At 50.0% G+C, this 20,628-nt stretch overlaps 1 non-coding gene across 1 annotated transcript; it reads left to right on the forward strand.

The window, feature by feature from the left end:
• Nucleotides 1-5,505: 5,505 nt before the first annotated feature.
• Nucleotides 5,506-5,576, forward strand: Trnaa-ggc (transfer RNA alanine (anticodon GGC)). The gene has a single exon. It is a non-coding gene; the product is annotated as a tRNA-Ala (tRNA).
• Nucleotides 5,577-20,628: the final 15,052 nt, after the last annotated feature.

The raw sequence follows: 20,628 nt of genomic DNA on the forward strand, positions 1-20,628 counted from the left end.
CTGCATGTGTGCCTGGTACCCAGGGTGGCCGGAGGGGTGGGGAGGGCCCACAGAGGATGGACACCCACAGCGATAGAACGTCACTGGGTGCCTGCACCCTCTGTCAGGGCCTTTAGACTAGGAGCCTGTGTGGCTTCCTAGCATTTCAGCCAAGATGCGCAAGCCTAAGCCAAAAGCCAGGGCAGGGTGGGGTTCATAGTTTGTTTCTGGGAGGAGCTTGGGTTGGGAGGGGACATTGTTAGACGGGACATTGGGCCTGAAATGGGGGTGTCCCCAGCACCTCACCCTGGAGTTTGATCTTTGGAGCTGAGAAGTGACAAGTGCTTTACATCTAGGTACAGGTGGTTCCAGGTCCTGACGCCAAGGAACAGTGGGTGATATCCAGTGACAAGTTTAGGTGACATTCGCTTTCTCTCTCATCTTGCCATTGTCCCTACACACTGCTGCTCCACGTTCAAACCCACCAGCAATGGTTTCCATTTTACTTTTCAAGTAAGGGGCAAAAATACATCTGTGGAATGTCTATTTTTTTGGCCACACATAAATTATAATTGCTGGATTATTTTTGACTGTTTTTACAAAGCAGTCAAGAAATGTATGGTAGAAAGAACAGAAAAAGGAAGGCCTATTTTTTTTTTTTTTTTAAAAAAGCATACTTCATGTTTTCATTATGCACAGACTAACAACGTAAGCAAAAACGGGAAATGTTAGCAAATGTGAAAACCAAAAGTGCTTAATATGTTAATTCTGATTTTGAAAGAAGCCAGGTGCGGTGGTACACCTGGAGTCTCAGCCGCTCGAGAGGCGCAGAAAAGAGTATCATTTGAGCCCAGGGGTTCAGGGCCAGCCTGGCAACATAGCCAGACCCTGACTTGTAAAAAATAAAACAAAACAAATCTGCAAGAATGAGTTACTTGGGCAACTGGTTATAGCATTAGCCTTCTGATTTGGAAAATAATTCACTACACCCTTTACATAATTGTAGTGGCTCCCCTCCATCTCTGAGGATTGTACATCCCCATTTCAACTCATTGCAGCTGGAAAATATTTGGAAAGACTTGCCTCTGTACTGCATGTGCACAGACATTTTTATTTCCTGTTCCCTAAATGCACAGAGTAACACCTATTTACGCAGCATTCTCATTGTGTTAGGCATTACACGTCATTTAGACAGGAGTTGACGTGTACTGAAGGATGTTTTATGCAAGGTGTGCGATGCAATTTCATAGGAGGGGCTTGAGTGTTTATGGATTTTGGTATCTGAGGGGTCCTGGATCAACTGTCCCCTGCATAATGGGGACAACTGTAAGAAATACGCTGGTCCTGGAGCTCAGGGGCAGACCTTGCCTAGCACGTGTGAAGCCTAGGTTCAACCCCAGCACCCCACCCCCCCTTGGCTGTGTGACAGCTGATCACATCCGTGTGACCCATGCTTGGGCAGGGTTCACGGTCTGCAACCTCCGTGAGAAAACTCTTCACCACTCGGAGTGTGACTTGACAGTCATGTCTGAGGGGGAGAGCGGAGCGTGAGCCTGCGGCTTGGTGGTCCCATGCGGCTGACTGTCGCCTCCTCTTGCGACCTTTCTGTACCCCACTTGCCTGCCCTCTTCCATGACTGCAGCTTCCTTCCTCCCCATCAGGCACAGAAGGGATCGGGTCACCTGTGCGCCACCCGAGGGTCAAGGGCAGGACCCTGGGTACTTGAGAGGGTGCACATTGGTTCCGAGAGGCAGTAAAAACACCATAGAGAGACTGGGGGGTACCAGGACGGGGAATTCTCACTTGCAAACAACAGGCCCTGATTTGCATTTTGCACTATGTCATGCAAATCAGGCGTGGTCCTGTGTATACATCACCAAAAACTATATCCCTGCACTACAGCAGGCTGGATGAAGGTCTGAGGAAGGACCGACCGGAGAATGACTCACCTTTCCACAAACAATTAAAGGGGTGAGCATCCAGAGAACCAATGTCTCTTCTCAATTCTGAACAAATGCTGCAAAGCCTGTTTTCAAACCCCATGGATGCTCTGCTTGCAGTTTTAAACAGCTACTCCTGGCCCGGCCCCATGTGGGAGCAGTGGTTGAACGGCATCCTGCCTGGTGTCTGCAGAAGTGACACACACTGTCCCCAAGCAGCTGCCGGCCATTCCGGACAGTTGGGCCACTCTTCTGGTGCTCAGAAGAACAGCTTCTCAGAAGGCTTCCCCAAGACAGAGTCGTGTGATGTGAAATTGCAACAGACCTGAGCAGGTGCCTCGTGGACAGGAGCCACACAGGGGTCAACCACAGGACCTCTCGGGCTCTGGAAAAGGAGGTTCATCAGCAGCAGAGGTGCTGAGGGAGGTGTGGCTGCGTCCCTGGGCTGGGCCAAGTTCACTGAGATCTTACCAGGCTTTGCTGCCAAGCCACCTGTGTCTTTCTCCAGGTAGATATTCTTCCAGCACGTCTTCTAAAGCTCTTTACGTACCCAGGAGAATAGGCCTGATGCTTTCTCCCACCTCCCACCAGCATTATGTAACTGGTTTGACTGGTTTGGAGAATATTTTTCGTCTTTGATACTGGGGTTGAACCACTGAGCCACATTCCCGGCTCTTTTTATTTTTCGTTTGTTTGTTTATTTATTTATTGTGGTTCTGGGGATTGAACCCAGGGCCTTATGCATGCGAGGCAAGCACCATACCAACTGAGCTATATCCCCAGGCCCTCTTTTTATTTTTCATTTTGAGGCTGGGTCTTGATAAATTGCTGAGGCTGGCCTCCAACTTTCGATCCTCCTACCTCAGCCACCAGAGTGGCCGGGATTGCAGACATGCACCACCATGCCCAGCTGGAAAAATATATTGGGAAAGAAAGTCTTTTTTTTTTAAATTTCACGTAGTTAAAAACATCAGCAAGCAGAAACACATTTCTGCATGTATTTTAAGTCAGTGGTTCTCAACTGAGTGCGATTTCACTCCCTCAGGGGATATTGGGCATTGTCTGAAGACAATTATGGTTGTGACAATTGGGGGAACTATTGGCATCTAGCGGGCAAGGATCTGCGATGCTGTCAAATACCCTACAATGTATTGGTAGTGCCCCACAGCCAAGAACTGGGCAATCCCAAATGCCAACAGTGTGAGGCTTGACTTAAACAAAATTTTGCGCGCACACACACACACACACACACACACACACACTCGACAAACCTCATTGAGCCCCTCAGCCCTAGTACAAATATGGAATGCCCATAAATTCACATGTCATCCTTGTGCAAGGGCCAGCCTATTCTCTGGTTCCCGTTTCTCTGTATGTGCTGCCAAAGTAAGCATTAAAAAAAAATCTTAAAAAACATGACTCAGTTCCATCCCTCAGCAAATAATCCATCACTGCTTCCCTCAGAGAGGGAGATCTGCTTCATCGGAATTCAGAATATTAATTTATCCAAGACGACTTCCCGGGGGGCAATTGTGGGTTAGTCTCCACTAAGCAATTAAAAGAAGGGTGGAGTGGGCGGCCTGCTCAGGCTGAAGAGCAGAGAAGCTGCAGCTCTGCCCCGGGAATGTCCTGGGGGGCTTCACCCATCTCCACCCTGCCTGAGGAGGACGCACACTGTAGCCAAGGTGCCTTGGGGGAGCCAGGCCTGAGTCCTGTTCAGGCTGGAACAAGAGGCAACAGGAGGCCAGGCCTGGGCCTCCAAGGAGTTGGCCTTGATTTTAGAACAGTTTTAGCCTCAAGCCAGAGGGGCTACCTCAGCACCCACACAAAAGGCCAGACTGGGCTGAGGGCTCTGGTTCAATTATGAGTGGTGGTCACAGGAGCAGAGATTTAGGAAAACGATAGGGTCTCCGTGAGCCAAGCTGGCTGGCAGTCCCTGGCTCTGAGATATTGTCATCTGGGAACCCAAACTATGGGAGTGGAATACATGCAGCTCTGAGGACCTCACCCCAAACTCGGGAATCTCAGATGCTCCCCAGTCTAACTTCTTGAGCTCGGATACGAGGCTGCAAGTGGAAAATGTCACAGTTTTCTGCACAAAACTACTAGAAATATCGCATACAATTACCTTTATGCCATGTGTATAAGGTGTGTATGAAAAATAAATGAATTTCATGTTCAGACTTGGGTCCCAATCCCAAAATATTTTATAGGAGAGTGCAAATATTCAAAAGTCCGAAAATACCTGAATGCAAAACACCTGTGGTCCCATGCGTTTGAGGTGAGGGCTACTCAGCCGGCAATACTGAAGTCAACGCTACCTGGGCCAGGGGGCACAGGCAGGCAATCCCAGTGGCTCAGTGCGGGGAGGCTGACGCAGGATGGTCGTGAGGTCAAAGCCAGCCTCAGCAACTTCGGGAAGCCCTAAGCATCTTAGTAAGACCCTGTCTCAAAATAAAATATCAAAAAGGCTGGGGATGTGGTCAGTGGTCAAGTACCCCTGGATTCAATCCCCAGTGTCAAACAAACAACAATAACGACAAAAGGCTGTCAGGGAGAGTTGGGAAGAGAAAGGAGAGACAGAGTCTTTTCTTAATGCCAAGACTTCTACTTCCACCTTATTTTAGGGTTTAATGAAACCAGAAACTTCTAGAATGGAGAACAGAGTTTCTCAATATCAGAAATATGGACACTTGCAGCCAGAGTCTTCTCCAACGTGGGGGCTGTCCTCTGCACTATGGGACGCTCAGCAGTATCCCTGGCATCTGCCCACTACATACCAGAGGCACCGCACCCCCGGCCCCAGCCCTGTGTGGGACAACCAGAAGTGCCTGCAGACATTGCCTAATATCCTCTGTGGGGCAAAATGACCACTGGCTGAGGGCCATTGGTCTAGACCAGTGTTTTTCAAACTGGGGAGGGGAGGAGCCTGTCTCAAAAATTAGTTGGCAGTAAAACCAGATGTGTGAGTGGTATCTAGCACTTAAAAAAAAAGAAGAGGAGAAAAACCATACAAAAGTGGATAAATAAGAAAATTCCAGAGCTTTTCACACATGGCAAGAGCAAGGATTATTTCATGAACCCAGATCACAATTCAGTGCCCGTGTGGGTCCTGTGCTTCTATGGGGGGTCTACTTCTCCTCGTGGACAAGCAGTTCTCTGCAAAGAAGGAATCTCACAGGAGCTCAGAGAAGTAGGGGAGAAACAGCAGCCAGAGGAATGGAGGGTGACCCAGGCCCCCAATAGGGAGATCAAGTTAGGCTGCAGCCCACCAATAGGAGACACGCAGCATGGCAAGGGCCGTCTGCCCCACAGCGTCTTGGGAACATGCAGAACACCCAGACAAGAAGGAGGGCGGAGGCCAAGTGCTCACAAGTGCTGCAGGTCTGCCCCTGGGTAGAAAGCAGAGAAATGCTGTCACAGAAAAAAACCAGTTTACTCTACCCTGTGCTAGTTTTAGGGTGGCCTATTTTGAAGTTTTGTCTTTTCTCTTTAGCTTTAGTGGGTCTGTGTTAAGAGCCCCTTTCCACCTAGAGTCGGTGCCTGCAAAAATGTTACAATATACCATGAAAAAAAGTTTGGCTAAGGATGTAGCTCAGTTGGTAGAGTGCTTGCCCGGCATGCACAAGGCCCTGGGTTCAATTCCCAGCACCACCACCAAAAAAAAAGGTTTGGCTAAGACATATTTTATACATCATAAAATTCCCCCTTGCAACTGAGTAACTCCTTGTTCTATAGAGTCAGGCCATCCTGATCCTAATCTGGCTTTAGAACAATTCCACCCTCCCCATCCCCCCAAAGAGCTTGGAGCCCACTCTAGTCAGTTCCCACCTGTCCCCTTTCTTAGGGACAACCATTAATCCTCTTATTTCTTCATCTTATTTGGACACTGCACATAAATGGGATCATATACCATGTACCCTTTGGTGTCTCTGTATGTTTTCTAGGACCACAAGTTCCAGGACAGCCTGAGCAATATGGCCAGACCCTGACTCAAAATAAAAACTAAAAAGGGCCAAGGGTGTAGTTCAGTGGTAAAGCACCCTGGGTGCAATTCCTAGTACCAAGTAAATAAGTAAATAAATCCCCAGTACCACAAAAACTGAGCAAGCAAACAACAAAAACCAGTTGCAGGTGATGCTTTATGGAGGGAGGGTGACTGTGCACTTGCAAATCTCTTCTCTTCATATTCAATATTGAAACAGAAGCAAGAGGAAGGAAGTACCTTGGGAGGCAATTTCCTCATGCTTGTTTGTGTGACAGACACAAAAGCAGGGGGTGATTCCTGTCACTTAGAGGACTCTTCACAGCTCTGGCATGAGCTTCTTAGGACCGCCAAGTTCGGCATTAATGGGAACAGTAGATTATTCGATATCCCGGGGATGCCTTCTTGTCCCACCATATGGAGACTTCTGTCTTTCGTTTACAATCACTCAATAGATACGTAATCAGTGATATCCACCATTCTGCTTAAATGTGCATAAGAATATAAATATAAAATGCTATATTTAGCAGAGAACATGAGGAAAAGAAAATTTCTACTCGTTGCCATAAACACTGAGGCTTTGTGGTATTTTGGAGATGACCCTCAGAAAGAGGCTGCTGATGCCGGGATGTTTGCAATGCTCTGGAGCATGCCCTGCCACCCCCTTATCCACCCTCTTCTGGGCTTTGAAGTCGCAAAGAACAGCAATCAGCACTTGGCTTGGATGCTTGACTAATGTTTTCTTCCTTTAACTCTAGAAAGTTACACATAGGAATTCCAAACAAGCCCAAAGCAATCTAGGATCCACACTTACCCAGGGCAAGGAGGAAACTGTATCCACTTGTTGCATTGAGGGTTACGGAGAAAAAGGTTACTAACCGTAATTTACACAAGTGGGGCTAATTTAGGACACAGTGTTTCTTTTTGGAAATGCGTGTGGCATGGGGGATCAAACTCAGGACCTCATGAAGGCAAGTGCTCTCCCACTGAGCTACACCCTGCCCCCTGCCCGACCCTCTGCATTGCATTTCTTAAATGTTAAAGGCGGGGAATGTTCTGCAACAGGGAATGGCTGATACATCCCGGCATGTGAAATTCCACACAGCGGAATTTTAAGCCTTCATTCCAAGTATGACTTCCAAAAACATTTAGTGACCTAGAAAAATATTTTTAAGGGTAGGTAACTAAATCAGAAGGCCAAACTATTCACAGTGTGAGCCCAACTTTATTAGTCACCTCCCCACCACCCTCAACTCCCATTTTGGGATAGAAATCATTTTCTGCGCAGAGAAAAATGACAGGCGTGTTATGCTTGCAAATGTTAACATGTTTTCCTCTGGGAATTAATCTTTTTTTTTGGACAGAAAAGGGACTACGTTCCATTACATAAAAGGTGTCAAATATCCTTTAACATCTAATTATTTAAGTGATACAAGATTTCTTCAGAAAGAACTCTGGCCTGGCGCGGTGGCTCACGGTGTAATCCCAGCGACTGCGGAGGTTGAGGGAGGCTGAGGCAGGAGGATCACAAGTTTTTGAGACTGGCCTCAAAAAGGGACGGGGGATGTGGCTCAGTGGTTAAGCAACTCTGGCTTCAAGCCCTAGCAGCAAAAAACAAAACCAAACCCAAAAAAACCCCACACGAAGGCTGGCATTTAAAGAACTAAGGGGACAGCTGGCTCTTGCCAGGATTCCAAGTATCAGATCTCAGAGGTGACCCTAGGGGGTATCTGATGCGCGCCTCACAGGGCCCGGCTGGAGGGCCTTCTTGGTGGATTTGAGGTTTCCTAACAGGGCGGGGTGGCCAGCAGCAGTGCTGTCCCCCCCCCCCCCAGGACATGGAGGCGAAACTTGGGGCCGCCCCACGGTGTCCACCGACTGGCCCAACAGCCCTCGAGATCAAGGCCTGACCTTCCCGTCCCAGGCCTTCCTTTAGGGTCGCCCACCTCCCCGAGCCTGCCCCTGCCCCTCCCCGCGGCGGTCCCCCCGTCTGCAGGCCCGGAGCCGGGAGCGCACCCCGCAGGCCTGCGCAGCCCGCGGTGGGGGCGGGGCGGTGCGCTGCTCTTCCAAGGTCCTCGGTAGCTCCGGCCGGCGGCGGGGCGCGGGCGGTGACCTCTTAACAAAGAACAGGTTTTGCCGTCGCCCCTCCCCCGCCCGGGAGGCGGAGGGGCCACGTGACCTTTGCAGGCTTCGCCCACTGAGAGCTGGCAGCCGGGGCGGACCGCAGGGGAGGGGACCAAGGGTAAGGGAGGGAGGCCGGCAGCCGGCCAAGGGGGAGGAGGGGGGAGGGGGAGGGGGGAGGGAGGGGGTTAGAAAGGAGGGAGGAGGGGGATGGGCGTTGCAGAGGAAGGAGGGGGATGGGTGGCGGAGCAGGAAGGAAGGGGATGGAAAGTGGAGGGGGAGGGGAGTTGCAGAGGAAGGAGGGGTGGAAAGTAGGGAGGAGGGGGATGGGCGACGAAGCAGGAAGGAGGGGTGGAAAGTGGAGGGGGAGGGGGAGGGGCAGCGCGGAAGGAAGGAGGGGAGGAAAGTGGAGGGGAGGGGGTGGGGGATGGGAGTTGCAGGGGAAGGAGGGGTGGAAAGTGGAGGGGGAGGGTGGAAAGTGGAGGGGGAGGGGCGGTGAGGAAGGGGGGAGGGGTGGGCTGTGGAGGGGGAGGGGGAGGGGCGGACTGTGGAGGGGCCTGGGAGGGACGCCGCCCGGCCTCATTCCAGAGGCTGATTAAGATGCAATTGCCAATTTTTTTTTTTTTTAACCAGACTGTATAAATTTACAGTTTCCTCTTCAGCTGGAGCAGACAATGCTACAACACATTGGATTTTCCGTTTCAGAATGCAGATTAAACATAGGCAAGCTCTTGGAAGGCTTAATGGAGGGCTTAAGAAAATAGGAGATTTGAAACCTCGACGCTGGGCTGGGCTAAGAAGCTGTCCCTGGCCTCGGAGCAACGTGGTCTGGGTGTGTGTGGGTCTTTTTTTTTTTTTTTTTCTCGTTTCTTTAAAAAGAAAATTGCTTAATAATGAAACGGCCGCGAGTCTCCCTTGAACATAACAGGAAGTATTGCTTTAAAAAAAAATCTTTTTCTAAACAGCCTGATCTGTCGGTGGGCCGGGAGCGGCGGGCCTGCCCTAGGTGGCCTGCCCTAGGTGGCCTGCCCTAGGTGACCTGCCCTAGGTGACCTGCCCTAGGTGGCCTGCCCTAGGTGGCCTGCCCTAGGTGGCCTGCCCTAGGTGGACCTGCCCTAGGTGACCTGCCCTAGGTGGACCTGCCCTAGGTGGACCTGCCCTAGGTGGACCTGCCCTAGGTGGCCTGCCCTAGGTGGACCTGCCCTAGGTGGCCTGCCCTAGGTGGCCTGCCCTAGGTGGCCTGCCCTAGGTGGCCTGCCCTAGGGGGCCTGCCCTAGGTGGCCTGCCCTAGGTGGACCTGCCCTAGGTGGACCTGCCCTAGGTGGACCTGCCCTAGGTGGCCTGCCCTAGGTGGCCTGCCCTAGGGGGCCTGCCCTAGGTGGCCTGCCCTAGGTGGCCTGCCCTAGGGGGCCTGCCCTAGGTGGACCTGCCCTAGGTGGACCTGCCCTAGGTGGACCTGCCCTAGGTGGACCTGCCCTAGGTGGACCTGCCCTAGGTGGCCTGCCCTAGGTGGCCTGCCCTAGGTGGCCTGCCCTAGGTGGACCTGCCCTAGGTGGACCTGCCCTAGGTGGCCTGCCCTAGGTGGCCTGCCCGGGGCTCACACCCGGCTCCCGGTAGCTGGCTCACCCTGCCCCCCTGCATCCTCAGAGGGTGGCTCCAGAAGCCTCCCAGCTGCCTCCCGGAGTGCCTCGGCTAGTACGGGCCTGCAGACGGGGTTCCTTTCGGTTCCCTGCCCCCTCCTTCCACCCCAGCAGAAGCCAGCCCCGCCGGGCTCAAACCCTGGGCTCAAACCCGTCGGGGCTCTTCCCGTGCTCTTCTCCCCAGGCGAGACTCGAGGCCTCTGGGTGCCGTTCCGTGCACACTAGGCACAACTGAAAGCCGGTCTGGCGTGGGGGGCCGTTGGCCAGTGTGCAGCTCACTCTCCGTTTCCATCTAGAGAAGCCAGACTTGGCGAGGGCTCCCCAGACGGCTCCTCTGGGCGGGTGGTGCGCCTTCTTCCCGGGGGAGGGGAGGGAGAAGGGCGCCCGAGGGGAGGGGAGGGAGAAGGGCGCCCGAGGGGACATCCGGGTGTGGGTGTTACTGCGGGTCTGCCTGGGCAGCCAGGTCAGCAGTCCCAAGAGCCAGACAGCCCCTAGCTATCACTGGTGGCTTTAAAAAGTGGGAAGGCCGGTGGTGAGGGATTCTGCAGGACCTGGATGCTCCAGGGGTCCTGGGCTGGTGACAGTGCAGCAGGACAGCCGTGTCCACCTACTACATGTTGGTCTGGGGGCTGACATTCTTGGTCTCATAGCCCTGGAGCCTGGACGTTCAACATCCGGGCGTCTGCAAGGGCCTGTCCTGTGGACCACCGTCTCCTGGTGTCCTCACGGGGTGGTACCTCTGTGTGTGGGTCCCCATCTCTTCTTGGGACCTGTTGGGTCAGGACCACCCTCCAGACCTCAGGACCTCAATCACCTGCTTAGAGACCCTGCTTTCAGATACACATTGCAATGCCCTTGTGGCTGGAATCTGGGGGAGAACATCTCTGAAGGTAGTGAGGGAAGGGGAAACCGGCCTACCCGTTATGTACCCTGCCTGGGCACCTCTCAGTGCTGGGGTAGGCAGCCTGGAGGGGCTGGTGTCAGGGAGGGGGTGTCTCCTTGGCAGGGGATGGGGCTTGCTAATATTTGTCTTTCTGGTTCTCAGCAGAGTGCTAGGCACTGGAAGGGAGCCCTGGGTAGTCTTGGAATAAAGGAAGACAAGAAGAAGGTCATCCTATGTGTTTTCAAGATGTTAATTGAATCTTCATTGATTTGTACAAGACAGAAACTGAAAGCTTGCTTATCAAAAAAGAGCATTCTAAGCTACATAGGATCGAACCCAGGAGCCCTCTGTTCCTGAACTACTCCCAGCCCATTTTATTATCATTTTTTTTTTTTTTGTTTTGAGACAGGCTCTCCTTATGTTGCCCAGGCTGGACTTGTACTTGTGATCCTCCTGCAGGTGTGTGCCATTGGGTCCTGCTAAAAGCAGCCTTTCTTGTGGTCAAATGATTATTGATGATTTTCAAAAACAGACTTGGTTGCTCTACTGTTTAGAAATGCAAGCCCGGTCGCATAGGTCTGTAATCCCAGTGGCTCAGGAGGCTGAGGCAGGAGGATCACAAGTTCAAAGCCAGCCTCAGCAATTGAGCAAGGCCCTGAGTAACTTAGTGAGACCCTGTCTCAAAATAAAACATAAAAAAGGCAGGGGGAAGGGGGAGGCTGGGGCTCGGTGGTTAAGTGCTTCTGGGTTCAGTACCTGGTATCCCTTTCCCCCAAGAACAAACCCACAAATGTGGGGATCAATACCAAGGCTGTGGCTATTCTGACATTGAGAGTTTTCTCAGCAAGGCTAAAATCTGTTGGAATTTGTGCTTGGATGGCTTTTGTTAAGGTTTGATGCCAATGACCCGTGGCTCAAGACAGCTGCGGATTCCAGGGTGCTTTGGACTGTGCACAGGTCCGTGCATCAGTCCAGCCTTGGTGGGTCTCTCAGAGGCATAAGGGGGTTCAGTGACAGACAGGATTAGGAGGCTCTCTTGGTTGTGGTGATCTTGCAGGAGCCCTGGGGCACTGGCATGCTTGCTCAGCAGAACACATCTCGCCTTCCCTGGGTGCTGGATGGTTCCTGGGCATTCATGCCATCTGCCTTCATTCACTGGAAGGAGCTAGTTGAGCACCCCTGAGGCTCTGTGACAGAAATTGTGGGTCACTAGGCAAAGCTGGAGGGCTTGGGCCAATCTGGTCTCTTGATGTTCTTCCAGGTAGAAGGTCATGTTCTACTGAAGTGTGCCAGCAGGCGTCTACAACTGGGGGACTGCTAGGAATTACATACCTAAGCTTTTGTAGGAACTTCTATGAGGTGATTAACAGCCACAGGGAGGAGACGGAAGCCTGGGTCATTGTTTTTGTGTGTTCTGTGGGTTGCATGCATGTGTGGGAAATGAAAGGAGATTGCTGACTTGGGGCTCAGGCTGGCCGAAAAACAGCATCTCACATCCCTCAGTCAGGAAGAGTTGCTAGGGAAGGATCTATGGTCCGTCATGATCCAGAGACAGATGGATCAGGGCTTTTGATAGAGTTTGTAATGGAGAGTTTTGTTTTGTGCTGGGCTTGCTAAGTGGGTAACAGGTAAACCTAGTGAAGATAAAACCACATCTTCTGTTTCACTCTTTGGAACTGAAGACAACATTAAGACTCGGAGGATCATTGAGAAATCCTCATTAGGTAGCATCTGAGCACCTGGATATAGCCTAGCCTACAGATCACGTATGAAGTTTCCAGTTAAATTGACCAATGTGTTTCTTTCTTCTTTTCTTCTCTTACTCTTCCTGTCTCCCTCCTCCTTCATCTCCTCCTCTTCTTCCCTTTCTAATTGATTTGGGTTTTTTAAAATTTTGTTTTTTATTTTGCAGTGTTGGGGGATTGAACCCAGGGATGCTCTACCATTGAGCTATGTCCCAAGCCCTTTTTAATTTTATTTTGAGACAGGGTCATACTAAGATGGCCTCACACTTGCGATCCTCCTTCCTCAGGCTCCTGAGTTGTGATTGTGGGGTGTGTCCTGCCACCCTGGTGTCTAGCTCGATTTGGATTTCCAGTGCTTGTCGTTAAAAGTTGAATGCTGGTGTAGCCACGGAATAGTCCTTCTGTCCTTTCACTTCTTTATTGTGACGCATGACCTATGGACACAGAAGTGCATTCCAGAGACATACATTGTCATTCTGCAGCACTCACCCAAATCCAGAAGCTGGATGTGGCCCTCTGCTCAGCAGCCAGAGCACCCCACCCCCACTCTCCCTTAACACTATTTTGACTTGGGGGAAAATCATCTCCAGCACCGCTGCTGCGTTCAGCTTGTGGCTGCGCAAAGGTGGATCAGAGTATTTTTTTGTATCCAGTGTTTACTATATAGGATCTATTGAAGCCCATGCATCCAACGAGCTCCTGTTGGAAACAAACCGAAACGTTGTGCGGGGCCCTGTGCACAAGCCCCATCTTCCACCAGCCCAGCCATCTGCCTTGCTTGGTCCACATCCAAGCTCCCCACGGTGCTGGAGAAAAATTGCACGATCGAGCAAATTCGTGTTACTACAGAATCTTGATCTTCAACCCCAGCTGGGCCCTCGTGGGAGCAAGCAGTGCTGTGTGCTCTGTCACCCGTCCTCAGTGCCAAGGACATCAGGCTGTTCCTGTTGTCCCCGGCCCCTGCCCTGAACACTCTGCTGTGGACCTTGCCTCCTCCCGGCCATCACCGGTCCTTCTGTGTCTCCACTTAGCTGTGATGAACCTTGTCTATATCCATAACCGTGGACTTAGGGCCCACCCTAAAGATCGCCTTTCTTGAAGCTTACCTTAATTACAAGACCTTGCTCCAAATAAGGTCACATTCTGATGTTCTGAGAGTTATGATTTGGATATTTTATTTTATTCTACTTTTTGTTTTGAGATAGGGTCTCACTGAGTTGCTTAGGGCCTCACTAAGTGGCTGAGGCTGGCCTCCAACTTGCGATTCTCCTGCCTCAGCCTCCCAGGCTACTGGGATTACAGGTGTGCACCACCATGCCTGGCTCATTTTTAATTGGTTTTCTCATTGTGGTAATATAGAGATAACCTAAAGATTACCATTTAAACCACTTTTAAGCCTACTGTCGATGGCACCAAGTACATTCACAATCATTTTATTTCATCTTATGGAGGAATTCTAGCATGAACATAGCTTGGTATAGCTTCAGGCTAGCTTGAAAGTGCAGACGATGTTTGGTAATTTTTTTTCCAAGTTGTAAATGAACACAATATCTTTATTTTTACTTACTTATTTTTATATGGTGCTAAGGATCGAACCCAGTGCCTCACACATGCTAGGCGAGTACTCTACCACTGAGCCACAACCCCAGTCCATCCCCCCTTTCTTTTTAAACCTATGAGAAAAAGAAACCTTCTCATCCACTAACAAAGTTGGGAATTTGATGGAGTGTGTTCTTCTAGTACAGCAAAAAGAAAAAACCCAACTCAGGTAGGAGCCCTGGGCCTGACACAGGCTATGGTGTTCTGCAGTGAAATCTTGCTTCCTATCTTGGAGGAAGCTTTCTGGTTTGCAGGATAAAAGGATCACAAGATTGAGTGGGCGTGCTGTCAGGAAAATCAGACTAAAACATGACGCTGCTCCAAATGCCGCAGGCCCCGGGCACCTGGACAAGTGCCCCTGCAGTTCTGGGCCTCATTGGTGACTGAGGCGATAAGCTGAAACGGCAGGAGGAAACACTAGAAAAGGGCAGTGCTGGTGACTTCACAGGGGACGGGATTATCTTCTTCTCTTGGGTTCTAAAGTTCACCTCATCTCATTAATGTGCACACAGGTTTTTGATTTTTTGGCGATATTGGGGGTTGAACTCGGGGTGCTCGAGCACTGAGCCACATCCCAAGCCATTTTTATTATTTTATTTTGAAACCGTGTCTTTCTAAGCTGCTGAGGCTGGCCTCAAACTTGTAATTCTCCTGCCTCAGCCTCTCAAGGAGCTGGGGTTACGGGCATGAGTTGACGGTGGTGAGCTTGGGGTGCAGTTTTTTTTTTTTTTTTTTTTTTTTAATTGTTCCAACTGAAAGCTAACCCTCATTCTGCAGGAAATACCTTTTGAGCCATCATTAGCTAATGGATCAATGGTGAAGGGCCTTGAAACCTGATCTCTGTAAACCGGAAAAAGCGTGACGTCTGGAAAGGCTCTCTGTTCTTTTGGGGAGAAAGTTTCTCCCACGTGATTTTTTCAAGATGAGTAAAAGGAAAAGTGCTCGATTGCGGCTGTCAGAGGTCGTTTTCTCCTTTGCTCTTTGGGCCTCTTCTTAGTTGTCTTGTGGAATTTGCATTGTGTGAATTCTTTCTTGGTCAGGAGTGCCTAGGGTCCTGTTTATGCTCTGCTTAGAGGAGATGGCCAAGTTTCCTGGAGCGCACTGCACTGATCCAGGGCTGATGGTTTGCTGAGTGCCCCAGGATGCAGCCTGGTGTATCTGAGTGACACCCGGCAGCCCTGGGGCTGGACCAGGTTAGCATTCATGGATTTATCAGTTGGCAGGCGTGCTTGCCCAGGCGACTTTCAGAATCAATTAAAGGTGGCCTGGTGCACACAGAGTGCAGGCTCCGGCAGTGTCTTTGGGGGCGCTCAGGCTGGGGGAGGAATCTCACCAAACTCATCTTTCACAGTCTGCCTGTCACGATGGATAGGATGTGGTCACAAGTGGGACTTGAACAGCAGCCAGCCTGAGTTTATACACATGTCATGTGCAGGGCACCCGGGACTTCCATGCCTTTGGGAAAACCATGGAAATGTTCTCAGCAGTCACTTTTAACCTTCTCATGTTGAAGTGATGCTATTTTGCCCACGTGGTCATGAGCCATCCAACTACGTTTTGGTCACCAAGGAACCTCATAGACAATGGTGGTCCTGTCCAATGACATTACTAGGAGGTTTCTGTAAATGCACTGGGATATTTGCACAATCATGAGATAGCCTAACAAAATGCTTCTCAGAGTGTACCACCATGAACTACTGTACTGGGCTAAATTATATCAAATGAACTTAAAGAGAAGGAAAAAAATGGATAAGGCTGCTAGCCTTGGTCCATGACTTGTGTCAAAGCTTCCTGGACCCCACTATAGGTCGTGGTCATCTGCCAGGAAGAAGCGAAGGAAACCCAAGAGAGTTGTTATTGTCCTAAGTCCTATAAAAGCGCACAGGGGCACTGGTAATGTACACTCCATTTGGAAAACAGTAACACCATCCAACAGACCCTGAAAGAGGAGGAACCTCTGCAGTGGGGGCTTGGATCACCGGCAGAGTCCAAGGAGGTTTTACAAAGAAGGGTTGAAGTGGTAAATCTCTTTTCTCACCCAATTAAAGCGTTGTGTCTGCTGAGAACATCCAGGCTGTACCCCAGAAGAACTCACTTTGTGGGATTGGAAAACATCCTATCGTGTAAAAGCTACTGGGGATCACTTTCAGCAGAACAGACCACAAAGCAAAACGTGGCACTCATGCACTTCTGGGTTTGATCACCAGCGTGGGCTGGGGTGGGGGAAAAGAGAGAAAAATCACAACAGGCAGATATATTTTTGTGAGATGGGCGAGTGAACTGATGCCCATTGGCACCATTGATGCATTGATGCTTATCTGGTTTTCTTTGTGGGGGGCAGGACAGAGATTTAGCGGTCTATCAGGATCAGAAACAAAAAACCTACCAGGAAATTTCTTAAAATAAAGTTTGATTTATTGTCTTCTCTTGCCAGTATCCAGGGCAACTGGAAACGATTTGTAGCCCTTCCGTGTGGCCCATGAATCATGCCTGAGTATCCAAGTTGAATTTCGATTCATTGTTGCACATTTCAAACTAAGAGTTTCCAGCTTTGGAGGAAGACCGTGGGCCAGGGACAGCTCTTCCCTGACTCTTGGTATGGAATTTGTCTAAAGCCCAGGTGTTGAGGTGGAGAAGGACTAAGGTACACAGTGTGATGGGAACAGTGCTCAGCACTGGACCTATTTTTTTTTTTTTTTTCCATTTTCAAAATTACCCTTTGAACAGTACCGAGACACAAAATCCTTAGCGAGATAAATGTGTGACTGACTCCATTTAGTTCTCTGGCTAAATTCTCTATCACTGAAATGGCTTTTCCAAGGGATATAAATTGAGACACCAATTATCAGAGTGATCCTTTTCAAATGTTAGTCTAAGACTTCCTAAATTATTTCAGAGATCCTCGGTGGGCATTCCCCCCCGTCCCACACCCTCCATCCTTCCTTCCCTTCTTTCTCTCTGTAGCTTCCACGAGCAAAGCAATGTCAGGAGGGACAGAGGGCACTCAGTGTTTAACTCCTCCTGGACTTCTTCACTCTCTGCACCCCAGCCCAGGGCACATCTGGATGGATCCCAGCACTTCCTACCTGGGCTTGAGCTGGACGGCTGCATCTCAACCTTGCCCAAACCTGGCCAGCAATGCCACTTGCCCCAAACCTGCCCCCAGACCCATCCAAGGCAGGAATTCTCAGAGCACCAGGTGGCTGTCACATTGCTGGGGCATCGGTGACCACTTAGTAGTTCCCAGGGCCTTTGGATTCAAGAAAAAATATCTATAGTCTTTGTTAAAAAAATCTGCCATTAAACTCTGGTTCAGAATCGTGCCCACCACGTGTAGCTAGGACTCTGCGATTTCTCCAGCTACGAGTTGGTCATTGTCCTTTAGAGTTTCTTGCATGTCTCTGATAGCTTTGGAAAAGTCTAGGGGCAGTGGTCCTCTTTAATATCCAATAATCTGTATTTGTATAATTGCTTTTTTTTTTTTTTTTTTTGCTTCAATTCAGGTTGGACATGTTTGGCAATGACTTGGCCTCCTGGGCTGCAGAGTTGGTGCCGTGTCCCCTTCATGAAGGTGCACGAGGGCATTCCGTGGTCAGGTTGGCCTGGTCTTGTCTTGGCTGGGTGTGGAAAGCTGGTCAGGCATGTGTCCACCAGACCTCCACAGTGGGCATGTGCGTCTGTCCTGTGCAATGAGTGAGTAATCCGGGGTGGTATTCGGAGCCTGTGACTATCTGTGCACAGCCATGCACCATCTTTTCTTTTCGTACTGAGTCACAGAGTGGTGAATTACTGACACTTTCGTTTCTGCTACGAGTACTTAGATGAAGTCCCCCTAGGGAGCAGAGATTTTACTTCTCTGTCCTTTAGTTTTGAGCAACATTATTGACTCGTGGTTTCATTTTTGTTATATATCTTGTCATCGATTACTGTCATGATTCTTTTTGAGGCTCAGCTTGTCCCCAGATGGGCCCATGAGAGCTCTTTGCCTACCATCATGCTTAAAAGGTAGCGATTTCCCCTCTGAAACTTCTGTATGCACCATAGTTAAAAAAAAAAACAAAAAAAAAACAAAAAATCTACATGTGAATTTGATGTCTTTTTGTTACTGTGTTTCACCCAATCTCTTGCTTTAGCCAGAAGGTACACTGCAGTTAATGTTGGCATTGAATGGTATCAGTGGGCTAGATGCTTGCCTGGGATCAAAGGGAAATTGTATTTTCTTCTTCTTTCTTTCTTTCCTGGGAATTAAACCCAGCAGCGCTCTGTCATTGAGCTACATCCCCAGCTGTTTTGATTATTTCTTCGGAGATAGGGTCTTCCTAACTTGCCCAGGCTGGCTTTGAGCTTGCAGTCCTCCTGCCTCAACCTCCCAGGTTGCTGGGGTTTCAGGCATGAGCCATTGTGCCTGGGCTTTTTTATTTTTATTTATTTTTATTTTTTTGGTACTTGGGAGTGAATCCAGGGGCGCTCAACCACTGAGCCACATCCCCAGCCCTTTTTAATATTTTATTTAGAGTCATGGTCTCACTAAGTTGCTTAGGGCCTAGCTAAATTGCTGAGGCTGGCTTTGAACTCACGATCCTTCAGCCTCAGCCTCCGCCTCCCGAGCCACTGAGATTACCAGCATGTGCCACCATGCCCGATGGGAAGCTGCATTTTCCTAAAACATTGTGGTCTACCTTGTTGAGTCACGAGTCCAATTTGGCAAACATTTTATGACAGTTGGAATTCACTGACCAACTAAGGGAGTTTTTAAAAAAATTTTTCTAGGTGTCAATGAATCTTGTATGTATGTATGTATGTATTTGTGGTGCTGAGGATTGGACCCAGGGCCTCACACATGCCAGGCAAGTGCTTTACCACTGAGCTACAGCTCCAGTCATCAAGGGAGTTTTTACATCAACACACAAGATAAAGCCTTAACTCTTAGTGCTGGGGTTTGAGAAGAAAGGCATTTTCTTTTCTTTTTTCTTATCTTGAAAAGTCATAATGATAGATAAATTTCACTTGTTTTTTACAGTGCTGGGGGTGAAACCCAGGATCTCAAGCACGCTAGGCAAGCGCCCTACCGCTGAGCTATACCCCAAACTCCTAGGGATTTTGTGCACGGGTGTGCTGCGGTTGATGGGCATGCCCACGTCTGTGTGCACATGTGCACTGGTCTGTGGTAGAGGGCACGTGCTGTTTGTGTGAGTGCTCATGCATGAGTTGACCCGTAGTAGATAAGTGTGTGCCTGTGTGTGCGTATATGCACTGATCCACGGTAGATACACACCAACATACTGTTGGTGTGTACGTGCATGGATTCCTGCACCATAGATGGTGTATGTGCTGAGTGGGTGTGGTTAGCTCCATAGGAAGGTTCTAGAGCTCATGAGAGGCTGTTCTAACAAAATGCTGTAAACTGAATGGTTTTCAAAAGCCAGAAACATTTCTTGCAGTTCTGGAGGCTGGAAGTCCACTGGGAGAAGGTGCTGGCATATTCTGTAAATCTGTTGGGGCAGCTTCCCGGTTCATAGGTGGAACCTCCTTACTGCGTCTTCACATGGTGGGAGGGGCAGGGAGCTCTCTGGATCTCCTCTATCCAGAGCCTCATCCCATTCCGGCGTGGTGCCATCATGACCCCAGCCCCTCCCAGAGCCCCTTCCATATACCAGCACCTTGGGGTGATGATTCGGTGCAGGAACTTGGGGACACACGTACTCAGGGCATTGCACTGGTCAGAGGGCTTGTGTCTTAGTCTCCCTGGGCTGCTGTAACAAAACACCCCATCCCGGGGGGCTTAGAGACCCCAGACCCTGACTGCTGTCAGCTCTGCAGGCTGCAGCCCCAGGTCCAGGCATGGCAGACGCGGGGTCTGCTGAGGCTGCTTCCTGGCTCCTAGATGGTGCCTTATCCTGGGTCCTCCATGGTGGAAGGGCAGGGGCTCCCTGGGTCTGCTTTCTAAGGACTCTCATCCCACCATGGGGCTCCACCCTCATGACCCCAGCCCCTCCCAGAGCCCCACCACCAACACCATCATCTTCCAAGTTAGGAGTTTTGCAGAGGACACAGACCTCTGCAAAAGGTCTAGACCACGGTGCTATTTGACGTCTGAATCACAGCAATCTGCCTTTAAAAGGCAATTCCACTTTTCCCTGGTGGAGTGTGTCTCAGAGTGGATAAGGTAACACAGACTGCGGCCTCCTTTGTGCTTTTTGAAAGTGGTTGTGGGGTTGGTGGGTGGTTTGAGTTTTGCCAAACCTCCTGAGGCAGCCCCGGTTTTCCCTTTTCTTGCTTGTTACTCAGGCTCAGAGAGCACTGAAACCTTTTGCTAAGTCAGTAAAATATCAAGAAGAATGATTGCAGAGTGCAAAACAGCAGGAAGCAAGGAGGGAGGTCAGATGGTGAAGATCTGTGCGGTGCACCGAGTACCAGTGCCTTTCCTTCCCGAAAGTCCTGGGTGGTGGTTTCTCCTGGATTCCCTGTGCAGGTGACGATGCGCTTTGTCCCTGGGGCAGAGGCACACACTGAAATGTTCCCAGCACCATAAAGTTGGCCTTGGGTCCTGGGTCATTTCTCTCTGTGACTGATCAAACACTTGGAAAATCTTTGAAACTGTCTCTAGATCTTTTTTTTTTTTTTTTTTTGGTGTTGGGGGGAGGGGGTACCGGCGATTGAACTCAGGGGTATTTGCCCACGGAGCCCCATCTCAGCCCTATTTTCTATTTTTTTCAGAGACAGGGTCTCACTGGGT

This window comes from Callospermophilus lateralis, chromosome Y, assembly GCF_048772815.1.
Source record: "Callospermophilus lateralis isolate mCalLat2 chromosome Y, mCalLat2.hap1, whole genome shotgun sequence".
NCBI lineage: Eukaryota > Metazoa > Chordata > Mammalia > Rodentia > Sciuridae > Callospermophilus > Callospermophilus lateralis.